Below are 13,278 nucleotides of genomic sequence, written 5' to 3'. Positions count from 1 at the left end.
TACAGTATGGTACTGTTTTCTGTATTACTGTCTGTGAGCCAAGACAGGCAGCTTTTCAAGGTGTTGAGGGATTGTGCAGAGGAAAGAAATAATGGTACCATATGCAACTGGAGGCATTATCAAACGTGCTGTATTTAATACTAGACACTAGATTGCAAAAAGGACATGTTGTCTGGGTAAGTCATTTTTGATACAGAATACCACAGAATGACAAGCTTTCTTGCCAACTAAGTTTAATAATGAATATAATACCTAATATTATTTACCACACCATGTTAAGTACTTTACACATATTTCTTTAATACTGACAAGATCCCTTTGAAGTAGGGACTAATTATCAAACCCATTCTACAAAGGAAGAGAAACAGTCATCCTGAGATTTAAGTAACTACCAGACCAGGGTCACTCAGCTGGCAAATGTTTGAGTTATGGTTTGACTTCAGCTATGGTTTTGATCACTGGGCTTCATTTCGCCAGACCCTAGGAAACTCACCTTGGAGAAAAGCAGAAGTCTTTGTGGAGCTTTACAGAAGGGAAAAAACATATCTATTCTCTTCTAATAGGAGCATTACTATCCTTGTAACTATCAACTTCTCTTCCTCTTTAGAAAATGGAAGATCAAAGACAGATACGAAAAAAATTGCTCAAAAGGAACTAAAAAAGTACCTGTTAACTTTATATATATATATATATATATATATAATCATAATCACCTTAAAATGCTCAGCAGCATAATATCTATATCAAACTTAACAACTAAGGACAACATGGCATCTCTTTAATGGAAAATCTGAGATGCATCACAGGATGTACTTTTTTGTGGAAGGGTCTTGAGTGAAAGTCCCATAGGTTGGTTAAAGTTTATAAAACAGTAAAACATGATTTCTCAAAATGTGATCTATCTGCCAACCTCTTTTATTAGTATTGCCTGCAACACTTATTAAAATACAGATTCCTGCTGACCAAATGAGAGTACCTAGAGATGGCCCGTAATGCTTTAAGGACTGGCATATGAGAGCAAAAATGAGTTACTTCTTTTTTTTTTTTTAATTGTGCCAGAGGTTAGAACTGGAACAAACTAGTAAATGGTAAAGGAAAGTAGTTTGAGCTCAAATGGAAGGAAATTTTGTAGCAATTATAGCAACCCAAAATTGGATTTTTTTATACTTTGAAGGTTTCTATCACAAACAGGTATGATGTCAAGAATGTTGTAAGAGAATACTTATATTGAGTAGGATATTGGACTATGTGACCTTAAAGATTCCTTTGAGCCAGGATTCTCCACCTCTCTTAGTGCAGTGTGCTAAGACAATGAGTAATGTGAAGTTTCTATTTCCCATTTTCTCCTCTTTGGCTAACAATATGAAATGATAGTGGTATGTATGCTTTTGCTAGGTAACAGTAAAAATGAAGAAATTCAGAGAGCTGCATTCCCAAGGGCACATTGCACAGGTTAATATGTACTGTTTTCATTCAGTTTATTTCCAGGACTACTTGCCTCTTATTCCCTCTTGCCTTACTCCTCTTCCAACCCAAATTCCTCAAATGTTAATGTGTAACATATTCTTGTACCACTTGAAACATGCTTTCTGTCTGTTTAGGCCTCTTCAGAATAACCCTTCACCCCTACCTTCCGACTTTACTGTTTTTTTTTTAAACTTTCATTCAGCAAACACTTATTGTACATCTATTCTATGCCAATAATTAATTAGGTATTGGGAATATAATCCCCATCCCTAGAGAACGCAAAGTTTCAGTATTTTAGTCGATAGTAGACAGAGTAAAAAAAAATCAAGTATAATAAAATGTGTTATAAAAGATGTGTACAAGGTGCTATGAAAGTTAAGATAATGGCACCAAATGAAGCCTTAAGGCTGAGGCTGCCTTCGAGGAGGTGGTGATTTTTCAGCTGTCTTAAAGGATGAGTATGAGTTTACTAGTAGCTGGACAAGTGAAGATTTTTCTGTGCATAAATAACAGACACCTGTTATTAACATTGTTATTAAAGAAGTTTGTCAATCAATCCCACCATCTAATTGCTCCCTTTTCCTCCCCCATTTATACAATTGAGGTTGGGGTTTGTTACGGGCCCCCAATTTTTAGGTAGGAAGCAGTCTACAGGAAGCCAAGAAGGTTGGTGGTGAAGTGGAAGGGGTATCCCAAAAAGTGGAGATTTGAGAGCCAGAGTAAATTAGATACTAGACTAATAGAAAGGAACTGTTTGACTTCTTTCTGAAAGCATCTTTATAATCCATTTTTGAATTTATACTATATAGATATATTGAAATACCCTATTTAAAAACAAAATAGAAACAATTAAAAAGAAATTCTGAAACAAATCCTTACATTATAAAGAATTAGTTCCTATTTTAAAAATTAAGTGAAAGATTTAAAATAGTAACATCCCACTTCCTCAGTCTATCTGAATTGTGAATCAATTTACAAAATATACTTTATTTGCAACCTGTTCTGGCATAATTATTACATATATTTATTTAGTTTGACATATTTTTATATAAATACAATCTTTTTGTTGTGCTGCTGATTCTAAACCCAAATTGCTCAAATTTGATTTGATTTCTCCTTAATAGAATTATTTAATATCTTTTTTATAGAGACAACTGCCTGTTGCTATTATTTTTATTAGAATGATAATGCTTAGATTTCCTTTAATAAGTAGTTTAGCATGGCATATTGTAGTCAGCAAGCTACAGCCCACAGGCCAAATCCAGTTTGCAACCTATTTTGGTATGACTTGTGAATTAAGAATGGGTTTTTTAAATGGTTGGAAAAAAATCAAAAGATGAGTAATATTTCATGACACACAAAAAGTATATTTAGGTTTCTATTATATTTAGGTTTTATAAAATATATTCCAATAATTCCAGCTGAAATATTAGAGATACTATCAAACATGTTATTTGACAGATGGGAAGATTAAGCTGAAAATTGATGAAGGGATTTTTATAAAACTTTTTCAAAGTTTTTTAATTAGGTGGTAACAATTCAGAAATTTGTGACTCATGTTTTCTGATTTTAAATTGAGTATTCTTTCTACTGTATCATACTGCATCTTTATTTTAAAATATCTTTCCTAATTGTAAAGAAAATCACTCATTAGAAGGTATAAATTAATTGATAGTATCAATTTGAGTCTTAATAAAGTATTAACTGACAGAAAATATTTCTAACATGATTTCCCCTAATGCAATTTCTTTCTATTATAACATTCCAGTTAAATATTTTATGAGATGCCCAATGTAAAATTTTTATTAACAGATAATGAGGCAAATTTTCAATAAATTGTAGGAGTTTTCTTGGTTTATTCAAACATTTTATGACAGCTTGATTTATAATAATATAATTAAATTTATTTTCAAATATTTTTTATTTAAGATTTTTTTATCTATTGAATTTAACATTGTAGTATTCAATATATAAGTCATTTCACCTGCCATAGGTATGGTAAAGTTTCCTTCACTATATCATACACATCTATAATAGAATTTTCTTTCTATTTCAAAAAATGCTTACAGAGTTAATCAGTTTTCCCCCTTACCATTGTTATTTATGATCTGAACTTATACATTTGTTGCAGTACTTCTTTATCTATCAGATTTATCTGGAATTGATTTTTGGTTCTTTCCAAAATAAGAAATCACTTCTCATGCTACATGTGAAAAAAACTATGCAAAGATGCACTTAATTATTTACTGTAATAACAATTGCTTTTCTCATGTTTCTGTTTGCATATTATTTATTCCTGAATGACAACAAACTAACACTGAACAATATTTCTGCTTCCATAATGCTCACTAAATGTAACGTTCACAATACTTATACTGTAAAACATACTGTTCCCTCACACTCCTCTTTAATTTTATATAATTAACAACTGCCTTTTTCCTTTTTCTGTTGTTTCAGTTAAAGGATCAAGAAAGTTAAGTCTGCCAACAGATCTTAAGGCTGATCTTGGTACGGTAGGCAAAAGCCAACAATTTTAAGTTTTCTTACATTCATTTGGCTGAACATTTTAACCAACCAGTCCATGAATAACAAGTTTCCTAGATGGCAGTGTTTAATGGCTTTCCAAAAAGCCTTTCTTAAAAATCACCATACAGTTCTGTTGGCAGCATTCAACATTTTGTTTGTTAATCATTTTATAAAATTATGTTTCATAAATCATTACACACCAAGGTATATAATGTTTTCGGGTTTTTGTTTTTTATCATGAGAATGGTTTTAAACATTAACTAGTCATGCATATGGACCCTTGTGACTGTAACCATGTAAATGAACATCACTTTTTCTGGAACTATTTTTCCCATTTTGTATATTAATATCATTTAGAATTAATGCTATTTAACAACAACAACAACAAAGTCCGATACATAAAAGAATAGAGTTCTCTCCATTTAAGAAAGTTATAGAAGATTTTATTCACTTTTAGTTTATTTTTTGTGGTGGTTAAGGGCTTATTCATAATTCTAGCTCTGAAATAAATAGGCTTTCATAAATTTTTCTTTCAGAACTTTTATCTGCTTGTGCCAAGAGTTTTTTTTTCTGAAATTTAATTGAATTACTTTTATTTTCATCTCCTTTATTCTGACTTAAAGTCATAGCATTAAATCCTACTAATGTCATGGTTGAAATAAGAAAAATACAATAATTAGTCTTTGCATTATTTTTTACTGTACAAAGCTGTTTCACATACATTATTTTATTTGACTTTCTTAGCAACTCTTTAAGATAGTTATTATTGTTCCCAGTCTTTTTTTTCAGAGTAGAAACTGAGGTTATATTGTTAATAAATTGTAGAATTAAGATTTTAACCTAGATCACAGAACATAATACCCAAAGTTTATGGAGCATATTCACATACCTCATCTCATTGTATCTAAATTAAATAACTTTTAGTCAAATAGTTTGTTACATTCAAAATCTGATTACATATCATCTTAGACGAATTTGATTAAATTGGACAATTATGTTATTGTATTTTTAAATGCAAAGCACTAACATATTTAGTATTATTATTAGTTTAATATTAACAAAATTGTTATGAAGTTAATTAGTATTTTGCCAATGTAATTGATGTCAGAGGAAGAATCAACATTCTAGTTCCATTTATTGACCTGCTACTACATGTCAGACATTATGCTACATAATTTGTACAAATTATCCGAGATAGATCAGTAATATTGTTCCCACTTTACAAATAAATTAAGGCTATGAAAAATTCAAATTTGTCTAAGGTCATACAACTATAGCAAAACTGAATTTAAATCAGGTATATATCATTGCAAAACTTATAATCTTATAATTACCTATCATTTTGTATAGCATGTACTGTGACAAATGTCAAATGAAGACTAAAGAATGAGAATGCTTTTCTCTAGAAAAATATGCATTCTGATATTTATTCACATAATTTCCACATATCATAATTTCTTTCCTAGAATGTTGAAAAGGAATAATAAAAAAAAATAGAAGATTCTCAGCCCACTTCCATATTTATTGGAAGTAGCAAAGAAAGCTCTTAGTTTTAATTCTAATCTGGAGGTCAGTTAGGCATGATTGTTATTAATAAACATATTAATAAACAATTCCTAAAACTGTCAGTCGCCAATTATCTCCTTCCCAGTTGCTTCATTCTATTTTTACACATACTTTAGACAAAGATGATTATGAAAACTCACATCTATAAAAGATAAAATAGTCAAGTGCTTATCACTTTACTAAAGGATTTTTTGCAATTAAAAGTATTCACAATAAAATTTCATTAAATCCCTATTTCTAAGTATGTTGTCAATGTAATTTCATTTTTAAAACTTGTTTCCCACAAATCTCCAGAAAAAAAATTGTAAGGATTCTGAAAGAGGATAAATGTCTTTATGTATGTAAATTCTTCCAATGTAAAACTTTGCTGTAAAATATATCCTGGGTTGCTTGTAACATGGTTTCAGGAAGAATATTCTCCAGTGGTGTATAACCCTTTAGTGAAGGAGGAAAATGTGTAAGAAGCTATTGTAGTACACCAAATAAGGACCAAAGTAGGATAACAACAGTGAAAATGAAGAGGTGTTACCATGGGAGACTTTACAACTGGGATTGGGAACAGTGAGGGAACAGGGCTGGTAAGGCATAAGGAAATAGGGGGAGTCAAGGATGACTACAGAGTGCAGAAAATGGAGAATACCATTCTCATGGAGAATACCTGGTTTGAGAGGAAAGGAAAATGAGTTTGAGTTGCTCAGGGACATTCATGTTAACCACTCAGTGAGCAATTAGAAATGTAGGACTGTTTACCATATAGCACAGGGAACAATATTCAAAATCTTACAATAACCTATAATGAAAAATAATCTGAAAAAAATATATGTATATATCATTTTGCTGTACACCTAAAACTAACACAAATTGTAAGTCAACTATACTTCAATTAAAAAAATAAGGAAAAAAAAGAAATGTAGGGCTAGAGTGTAGAGGGGAAATCTCAAGCCCAAAGTAATAGATAACAGTCATCTGTGTAAAGGTATTAGTGACTGTGTATATGAGCTGTTCACTGAAGACAAAAGAAAGATGACAACGTGTTGGAGAGCGTTGGGTACTAATGTAATAACTTCTTTGTTACAAAAATCCTTATCTGGAGTGGCAGTATAACAGTAAAAGTAAAATAATAGTAATAACAGTAAAAACCTCATACGTTGGACAGTTATGCAATTAGAACCCTCAAGTTGTTAGCCTTTTATGAAGTAGTTACCAGAATCATGGTAAATTGCTTTATTCCCTAACATTTTAACATTCAGTGAAAAACTATCTTGTTTCTCAATTTTTAACAAAAAATACAGACATTTCTCTTTCTTAATAAAGACTTTGAATTAATGACCTAAAAATGAATTGATAATTCAAACCCTGAATGCACATAATCCAGGGGCTGGCACAACGTTATGAATATAGTGTTATATATGCATTATAGAATACTGTAAATGAAACACAGGCCCCCGTGAACCCTTAAAAATATCTACTACAGGATGGCCTCCAGCCAATGAAAAGATGCGTGGAGAGGCCATGGTCAAAGGACAAGTAGTGATAATTTAATTTATTTAATTGTAAAACTAAAGTTAAATGACAGTGGCAAATATTATTATAAAATAAAATGTAAACATAAAATCCATAATGATATAGAAATACCTTAACTTTTATTTTTTTGAGAGGGAAAAGAGAGGTTAAAGTTGCTAACAAGAGTTAGTATTTCTATAGCTAAGTGTGGTGGTTAATCGGTGATGAACTGAGAGCAAAGATAAGCAGAGGAAGAGGAATTATACTTAATTTCACCTTTCACAAGGGGAAATAAATTGACATTATGCATATATAGCAATTCAAGAAGAATTAAAATTATATCTTCAAGATAACCACTAAAAAAATTAATACCCCAAATAAATCAGGCAAAGGATAATACATATAAAAAAGAAAATAAGAAAATACAGGCCATATAGTGAAAGAAGCTACAGAAACTAGAGAAGGAAAAAGAAGAAGGAAGAGGAAGAAGGGGGGAAGAGGAGGAGGAGAAGGAAGAGGAAGATGAAATAATCTACATAAAACTTGCAGAATGGAACACAGCCTGTTCCTGTTGACTGACCAGAGTCTTCAAATTCTACACTCTGAGCCTGTCAGGACTGCCCTGACCCCAGCTTTCTAACCTTTAAAAACACCAAAAATATTGTCCCTGAAACAATTTTTACTGGAGCCAGTTGCCGTGCCATACTCAGATTGCCCTTAGCCACAATACCCACAAAGTTCTCACCTATAAGAGGAATGGGAGCCAGTGGGTGAAACCTCATGCACTCCAGGAGCACAGTGGAGACATCACAGGTAGGGATAGAGCTCTCGAGCATGATCACACTGTCCTTTGCAGGAGTTGGAAAGATGGGGTTTGGACGCTAACCCTGGTAACCTTGAGAATTAATCATGCAGCCACTTTTGTGAAGTGGTCCCCTCTAAAGAACAAATTTGCTGTGGAGAGTGAAAAACAATTCATTTCTGTCTGTCACTTGGATATAAAAATGACGAGTGGGTAAGCAAGCACATTAAAAAGGCAGTTCATTCACTGTCCTTAGTTTGGACCGGTATCTCCGTGTTTTGCTGACAGCAGGATCATGTGACTTCAAATGCAGAGTGCTTCTACATACAATTAAAAAGTGGATGAAAAGCCAACCAGCATGCCATGGAGCAGCAAGATGCATTTTGGTTAACTGATGTCACAGTTTGGTGGCACTGGAGGCTGGGTCCCTGGTTCAACTTCTCTACCACTGGGAGCCTGAGTAAGCACCACATGCAGTCCTGATGTCTCAAATAGTGTTCAGGTTGCAATCTGAAAACAGAGTTCCTGTCACTCCTGAGTGTATTATTTGTCTCAGAGAACAGTGGTGTTGTAGCTCCTGGCCAAGAATGCTGCCCAGTGCTTTTTAACTAAGATGACCATGGCTGCTTGACCTTAGTCTCCAAACTAGACTTTCCAAAACACAGCATGCAGCACATGTTAGCCATGGAACACTTCCACAACATAGACAAGAGTCACAATCAAGGACCATAATACAGCCTCAGAGATGGTACACCAGAATAGCATCACTCAAGTACCTATTTGCAAGATAGACAAGCAAGATGATCAGAAATTTTGCCCTATAGGAATCAATGGAGCCATGATGATTTGGCATTTCAAGACCTTAGAGTCCTCCACCCAGGGCCTTCAACTAATATGAAGCTGAGTGAACCTCTATGATCTAGCATGACAGACTACAACTGACTGCAGCTCTGTTTGTAACTTGCAAGATGGTGAGGAAAGCCAACCACAAGGAAACACTAAAAATGCATATGCCGATATCATTTGAGTGTTGTTTGAATATAACTGGTGAAAATGTCGGATTTTTAAACAGTCTTTTAAAGTTTTTAATCTATTTTTTTGTACGTTTGGTTTTTGGCTGTTTCATTCCATTCTAGACCAAAGCTTCTCTTTAAGCAGTTCATTATGGAAAATTGTCACATTAACTTAAGAAGGGGGTTAGTATATAAATTGTCTCCCAGAAAATTAAGTAAAAATACTAAATGTGTTTTTTTAAATGACAGAACTATAATGAAATGTCTCTGTCAATAGACATAAAAAGTGAATTACTTTACTTACAAGAAAAAGGCTTTCAGCATGTATAGCAAAACAAAATTCACAAGAGAGACATCTAAAGCAAAGTGATTCAAAGGCTAGTAGTAGGACATATAAGACAACTACTAGCAAAAATAAAACAGGAATTATGATGTTAATATCAGCTGAGTTCAAGGCAAAATACATTAAATTAGAAAAGTGCTGATATTTATAGTGCAGAAATGTACCATCTACAATGAAACTGTTTACAAATTTTAATAAACCAAATAATGTAGGATAATAATTACATTTCTTACAGTTCTTGATGTACAAGAAACATTAAACAGAAATGTGATAACCATAAGAGATTCTAACATAATTTAATGACAACTCAAGGAGGCAAAAAGTAAGAAAAACCATATGGGAACAAAGAAACATAATTTACTTGGAAGATTTATTTAATATATCCTGAGCTTTATGCCTTGAAAATGTGTTATAATTTCAAGTGCCCACTGAAAAACTTATAAAAGTTAAACCAATGTTAAAACCACAAAGAAGACCTTAATCTGTAAAAGTAGAATCTTACAAACCACATTTTTAAATCAAATTAATGACCTAAGAAATTAAAACAAAAAAATAGAGAAAACAACAACAACCCCTACCACCTGCATGATTTTAAAACCCTCAAACAATTCTTGGGCCTGGTTTCTGACTTACTAGGTGAGTAGCTAGCTCTTTTTTCTTTTTCTTTTTTTGGCCGTGCCGTGCATTTTACAGGATCTCAGTTCCCTGACCAAGGATCGAACCCAGGCCCACAGCAGTGAAAGCACCAAGTCATGACCACTGGACCGACAGGATTTCCCACTAGCTTTTTTTTCATAGCTCCTGCAATATCAGGGATCAAGAACTCTGAAAATTATAGACTTAAAGATCTGGAAACTAGTGGAAAGCAACTATAAAACTACTTACCCAGAGTAGAGAACAAAGAAGGGGGAGCTGGAGAAAAAATTCCAGACTACATAAAAAAAAATCTCGTGCTAAAAGAGACAAAAGTTAAGTACTACAATAGTTCATTCTATATGAGATTAATTTTATTAAAAGAATAACAAAGACTTATTTTAAAGACTTTTAGGATACTCAAAGGGAGCAATGAAACAATTTTTTAGAAGATTATGAAGCTAAAACAAGCACAAATGAAAAAGCCAATTAAGAATTGGATAACAATGGATGAACAAATAGAGACTATTAATAAAGAAATAGAAATTATAAAAAGGAACTAAGTAGAAATTCTGGAGCTAAAAATTACAAAGGCTAAAGTGAAAAATTCACCAGAAAGGTTTAACAGCAGATTTGAGCTGGCAGAAGAAAGTGGCCAATTGAAATTATCAACTCAGAGGAGCAAAAAAATATGAAAGAAAATGAACAAAGGTTAAGTGACTTGTGAGACACCATTGAGTATGCCAGTATATTATGGGAGTACCAGAAGAAGAGAAGGAGAAAAAAGGGAAGAAAGAATATTTGAGGAAATGGCTGAAAACATCCCAAACTTGAGGAAAGATGTGAATCTCTACAGCCAAGAAAGTCAATGAGCTCCAAATGTGAAAAACTCAAAGAGACCCACACTGGGACACATTACAATCAAACTTTACACAGAGAATCTTAAAAGCAGCAAGAGAGAAGCGACTCATCATGTATAAGGGCTCCTCAATAAGATTAAAAGCCAGTTGCACATCAGAAACCATAAAAGCCAAAATGCAGTAAAATGACATATTTAAAGTGCTGAAAGAAAAGAAAAATGTCGACAAAGAATTCTATAACTGGCAAAATTTTCCTTCAAAACTGAAAGAGAAATTAAGACATTCCCAGATAAACAAAAGCAAAGAGAGTTTATCACTAGTAGACCCCCCCCCCACACACACACACACACAAGAAATACTAACGGGAGTCTGCCGGCTGAAGTGAAAAGACACTAGACAGTAACTTGAAGCCATTTAAGGAAATAAAGAACACTGGTAAAGGTAACTAAATAGGCAGATACAAAAGCCAGTATTATTATATTTTTCTTAACCCCTCTATTTTGTTTCCTACATGACTTAAGAGACAAATGTATAAAACTGTTATAAATCTTTTTTAATGGGCATGCAATGTATAAAGATACTAAGGCAACAACAACATAAGGGGAGGTGAGGGAGCTCTATAAGAGCTGAGTTTTGTATGCTATTGAAGCTAAGTTGGTATCAATTCAAAATAGATTGTTATAAATTTATGATGTTAATTATAATCACCAGAATAACCATTTGAAAATAACTAAAAAATACACAGAAAAGGAAATGTGGAGGGATAAAAAAGGTATATTAGAAAAAAAAATGAATCAAAAAAGAAGGCAGTATTGGAGCAATTCAGAAAGATATTTTTTGAAAACAAATATAAAAATGGCAGAAGTGCTTCTTTATTAGTAATTATTTTTTTAAGTAATTACTTTAAATGGATTAAACTCACCATTTAAAAGTCAAATTGGCAGACTAAAAAGTATATAAGATCCAACTATACAAGAGACTCATTTTAGATTAAAAAAACAAATATATTAAAATTAAAATGATAGAAAATGATATTCCATGCAAATAGTAAACAAAGCTTGGGTGGCAATATTAATACTAACAGACAAAGTAGACTTTAAGTCAAAAACTAACAAAGAAGGACATTATATATTGATAAAGGCATCAATTCAGTGAGAAGATAAAACAATTGTAAATAAATATGCACCAAATAGCAGAGTCCCAAATATATGAATCAAACATTAACAGAATTGAAGGGAGAATTAGACAATTCTACAATAATAGTTGGAGAATTCAATAGGCTGCTTTCAATGAGGATAGAAAATTTACACAGGTGATCAAAAAAGAGGATGTGAATAACACTGTAAACCAATTAGTCCTAATAGACATATATAAAGTACTCTACACAATAATAGTAGAAGACATATTCTTCTCAAGGGCTCATGGAACACTGTCCAGGACAGGACATATTTTAGGCCACAAAACAAGACTCAGTAAATTTAAGAAGATTAAAATCATACAAAGTTTTCTCTTTAACCACAATGGAAAGAAACTAGAAGTCAGAAATAAAGCTGGAAGGCTTCCCTGGTGGCGCAGTGGTTGAGAATCTGCCTGCCAATGCAGGGGACACGGGTTCGAGCCCTGGTCTGGGAAGATCCCACATGCCATGGAGCAACTAGGCCTGTGAGCCACAACTACTGAGCCTGCACGTCTGGAGCCTGTGCTCCGCAACGAGAGGCCGCGACAGTGAGGCCCGCGCACCGTGATGAAGAGTGGCTCCCGCTTGCCGCAACTAGAGAAAGCCCTTGCACAGAAACGAAGACCCAACACAGCCAAAAATAAATTAATTAATTTTTAAAAAGGAAAAGAAAAGAAATAAAGCTGGAAAATTCATAAAACTTGGAAATTAAATAGAACACTCTTAAACAACTAATGGATCAAAGAGGAAATTAAAAGGGAAATTGGAGATACTTTGAGACGAATGAAAACAAACAACTAAATCTATAGGTTACACCGTAGACACATCTCAGAGGAAAATTATAGTTATAAATGCCTATATTAAAAAGAAGAAGGCTCCTATTTACAATAGCCAGGACATGGAAGCAACCTCAGTGTCCATCGACAGATGAATGGATAAAGAAGATGCGGCACATATATACAATGGAATATTACTCAGCCATAAAAAGAAACAAAATTGAGTTATTTGTAGTGAGGTGGATAGACCTAGAGTCTGTCATACAGAGTGAAGTAAGTCAGAAAGAGAAAAACAAATACCGTATGCTAATACATATATATGGAATCTAAAAAAAAAAAAAATGGTTATGAAGAACCTAGGGGCAGGACAGGAATAAAGATGCAGACGTAGAGAATGGACTTGAGGACATGGGGAGGGGGAAGGGTAAGCTGGGATGAAGTGAGAGAGTGGCATGGACTTATATATACTACTAAATGTAAAATAGATAGCTAGGGGGAAGCAGCTGTATAGCACAGGGAGATCAGCTCAGTGCTTTGTGACCACCTAGAGGGGTGGGATAGGGAGGGTGGGAGGGATACACAAGAGGGAGGAGATATGGGGATATATGTATA

The 13,278-nt window shown here is 33.3% G+C and overlaps 1 protein-coding gene and 1 pseudogene across 1 annotated transcript in view; both read left to right on the top strand.

Annotated features, from left to right (window-relative positions):
• The window catches only part of STXBP5L (syntaxin binding protein 5L), a 368,748-nt gene that overhangs the window by 309,066 nt on the left and 46,404 nt on the right, over positions 1-13,278 (top strand). The gene's annotated exons all lie outside the window — the stretch shown is intronic.
• Positions 7,613-8,762, top strand: LOC132520776 (actin-related protein 2/3 complex subunit 1A-like; annotated as a pseudogene).

This window comes from Lagenorhynchus albirostris, chromosome 5 (genome assembly GCF_949774975.1).
Source record: "Lagenorhynchus albirostris chromosome 5, mLagAlb1.1, whole genome shotgun sequence".
NCBI classification, from domain to species: Eukaryota; Metazoa; Chordata; class Mammalia; order Artiodactyla; family Delphinidae; genus Lagenorhynchus; species Lagenorhynchus albirostris.
This window is presented reverse-complemented; position numbering and strand designations above follow the sequence as displayed.